Genomic DNA, 4,085 nt, shown 5'->3' on the forward strand with positions numbered 1-4,085 from the left:
CCGAGATCCTTTCAATTGAGCTTGACACCAATCCTTGCACCTCAAATTGAAGTGTGAAACCTCATTGAATCTTGCATACCAGCTCTGAGTGCGAGTCATTTCCCGTTTGCTTTTAAAGCCGCAAAGAGCTCTAAGCTGGCCATCTGTGTCAAGTAAACCATATTCAAGTGGAAAAGTAAAGATGAAAGTTAAGGATTTTACCCACTTGAAGTTTGTATTGGGTGGTAATGGCCGTGGGATAGGTGTTTCCGGTGGTTCTGCAAGACTTACTCCCTTGTGGTCTTCAGTGAATTCCTCCACTTTTTGGCAATTTTCTTCCACTTCAACCATGTCTTGATCAAGGTCATCGATATCTTCTTCATCACTCGAGTCATAATTGGGAGGCTGAGAGAAGTCGACCTCTGTATCATCTTCGTATTCACTTGGGAAAGATTCTTCTGTCGCAAAGAATTCACTTACAGATGCAAGAGCATTACTAGGGGAACTTGAGTGGTGACTATCATCATCAAGAAAACATGAGTCTTGGGTCATTCCGTCCAGTTCCTCATAAGATACCTGCCTTGGGGGTTGTGCACTATCCTCCTTAGCATTAATTATAACGTCCTTGATGGAATTCTCCACAATTCTGTATTCCTGCGGAGGTTCAGCATCTCCTAAATCTTCAACCAACTCTTCTTCTTCTACAATGACAGCATCCTTTACTTGTTCCAGCACGAAGTTATGCTCTATGCTGTCCACTGGAGCTTCTAGTGTCTCCTTCACACTACGTTCTTCATTAGATTCTCCACATGAAGCCATAGGAGTTCCTTGAGTGTCCGAACGTCTGGAAGATAATTGATTTATCGCTTGCTCCAGTTGATGAAGGGTTACATTAAATTGGTTTACTGATTCTTCGAAGTGAACCTGTGATTCTTGGCTTGATGGATATAGACATGGTGTGTAGGAGAGTGGTGGTTCTTGGAAGTAATTGGATTAGCGTTGGGGCGGATAAGGATCATATGGTGGCGAATGGTGAATAGAAGCTTGTGAGTATGGTGGGTTAAGGTTATGTTGAAAGGATGGTCTCTGAGCATAGGGTGGGGCTTGTTGGTAGCTACAAGGTGGTCCACCAAATCTATCAGTTGGGCATGCATTGTAGAATGATCTTTGTCCATGATATCTAGGAGGATGTTGTTGCCTAAAGGGGTGATCAGATCCTCTTGGCTCCATCCATCTTTGATTGCTTAGACCTTGATGCATAGTCCTGCTATAGCTTCCATTCCTTGCAACAAAATTAGAACCAAACTCAAAGCGAGAGGGGTGAGAATTCATAATAGCTATACATATATATATATATATATATATATATATATATATATATATATATATAAGAGGGAAGAGAGAAAACAAATAAACAAGTAAAAGAAAAATATATATGTGTATATATATATATATATATATATATATATATATATATATATATATATTGAAAAATATTTACAATAACCAATAATAAGGCACACGTTTGCAATTCTCCGGCAACGGCACCATTTTGAAGAACTGAAGATTGATGGTTTAAAAGTTATAGTAAACTCTTGTTGTAAGTATAGTTACTAAACCAAGCAATCAACCTTTCTTACAAACGTTTTGGTTGTCACAAGTAACAAACCCTAAATAAATTGATAACCGAAGTATTTAAACCTCAGGTCGTATGTTCTTATTATTGGTTATGAAGATTGTAAATCGGGGTTTTAAAAACGAGGAACAAGTAATTTAAATTGCAATTAAAATAAGTAAAAGACTGTAAAATAAATAAATAACTTTAAAACACACTTTTGGCAAGGTATGAGAAATTGGAAGTCCTATCCTAGTTATCCTTATCAATGATGATGAAAATTGAATCTTAATTCCACTTAATTAACCTTTGCTGGTGCGAAGGAAGGTCAAGTGGGTAATTAGTTTGATCTTCAAATCCTAGTTAATTCCTAGAAAAAGATTGGGATTATAGAAGTTCAAGCTAATTAGCAAAGATAGCGATTATCGATCACGTTGAGTTTGATAACTCAAGAGTTACTGATTTCTTAACCAAAGCCAGGAATGTAGAAAGCTAAATTAAAATTATAAATATCTGGAATACCTCAAATAACATTCATTTAAAGCAGTCAAATCTAACATGGAAAATATTCATAAGCCAATTGGGCAACATAAATCAAACATAAATAAAAGCATTAAAGTATCTCAAAGTAGAAGAGAGGTCAAAATAAAGGAATATTGAACCTGATATGAAGAGTTGAATTAAATCCTTAATTTCTAAAAAATGCTAATTTCTAAATCCTAAGAGAGAGGAGAGAACCTCTCTCACTAAAACTACATCTAAACCATGAAAAGTAACTAATTGGCTAGCTCTCCATCCTTTCGGATGCATTCCCCCACTTCATAACCTCTGGTCTGTGCTTTTTGGACTTGGATTTGGGCCAAAAAGGGCTTCAGAAATCGCTGGGATCGCTTTCTGTAATTTCTGGTGCGTGGCCTTTGTCACGCGTCCACGTGGGTCACGCGGTCGCGTCATGTGAAATTCTCCTTGTCACGCGGTCGCTTCAGTCATGCGTCCACGTCATATGCGTTTCGCTTGTGGCGCGCGATCGCGTCAATCATGCGATCGCGTCATTGCCATTTCGCGCTGGCATGCGGCCGCGTCGCCCATGCGATCGCGTCACTGCCTGTTTCTTCAAAAACTCCGTTTTATGCTTTCCTTCCATTTTTGCATGTTCTGTTTTCATCCTTTAAGTTATTCCTGCCTTAGAAGATCTGAAATTACTCAACACACGAATCACGGCATCGAATGGCAATAAAAGATAATTAAAATTAATACTTTTAAAGCCTAGAAAACATGTTTTTCACATACATCTCATAATAAGGAAGGGAAGGTAAAACCATGCAATTTCACATGCATAAGTGGGTGAAGGATTGAATAAAACACTTAAATTCAGCACAAATTATATCATAAAATATGGGTTTATCACATATTTTTCATTTAAGAGAGGTGAAGGATTCATGAAATTTTTTATAGCTTTAAGACATAGACACTAGACACTAATGATCATGTAGTGAAGACACAAAACATCGCCAAACATAAAGCTCAAAACCAAAAATAGAAAAATAAATAGACAAGGAGATTAAGGAATGAGTCCACCTTAGTGAGGGTGGCGTCTTCCTTTTAAAGAACCAATGGTGCTCTTGAGCTCCTGTATGTCTGTTTCTTGCTTTTGTTGCTCCATCCCTAGTGATTTTGGTGCTCCTATCCTTAGTTGCTCCCAATAGTTGTGTGGAGGAAAATGTATCCCTTGAGGCATCTCAGGAATTTCTTGATGAGGGAATTCCTCATGCTCTTATTGAGGTCCATGAGTGGGCTCTCTTGTTTGCTCTATCCTTTTCTTAGTGATGGGCTTGTCCTCTTCAATGAGGATGTCTTCCTCTATGACAATTCCAGCTGAATTGCATAGGGACCACCTTTTTCTTGGCCACAACTTCATAGAAGTGGTCTTGATGGACATTTGAGATAAATCTTTTCATCTCCTATGACTCGAAGGTAGAAGCTTTTGCCTTTCCTTTCCTCTTTCTAGAGGTTTCTCCGGCCTTAGGTGCCATAAATGGTTATGGAAAAACAAAAAGCAATGCTTTTACCACACCAAACTTAAAAGGTTTGCTCGTCCTCGAGCAAAAGAAGAAAGAAAGAAGGGGAAAAACAAGAAAATGGAGGAAATGGATGGAGATAGAGAGAGAGGTGAGGTAGGTGGGGATTCTGTGGGGTCCATAGATCCTGAGGGGTCAAAGATTTCTCATCCCTGTTCCAATTAGGCGTCTAAACGCCCTTAGTGTGCAATCCCAGTGTTTAACGCCAGACTGCTGCTTGTTTCTGGCGTTAAACGCCAGCTTTTATTCCTTTCCTGGCGTTAAACGCCAAGCTGCAACCTGTTTCGGTGTTTAACGCCAGATTGTTGCTTCTTTCTGGCGTTTAACGCCAGTCTGGTGCTTGTTTCTGGCATTTAACGCCCAGAATGGTGCCAAACTGGGCGTTAAACGCCCATTTTGCTACCTTTACTGGC

This window comes from Arachis hypogaea, chromosome 9 (genome assembly GCF_003086295.3).
Source record: "Arachis hypogaea cultivar Tifrunner chromosome 9, arahy.Tifrunner.gnm2.J5K5, whole genome shotgun sequence".
Taxonomy (NCBI): domain Eukaryota; kingdom Viridiplantae; phylum Streptophyta; class Magnoliopsida; order Fabales; family Fabaceae; genus Arachis; species Arachis hypogaea.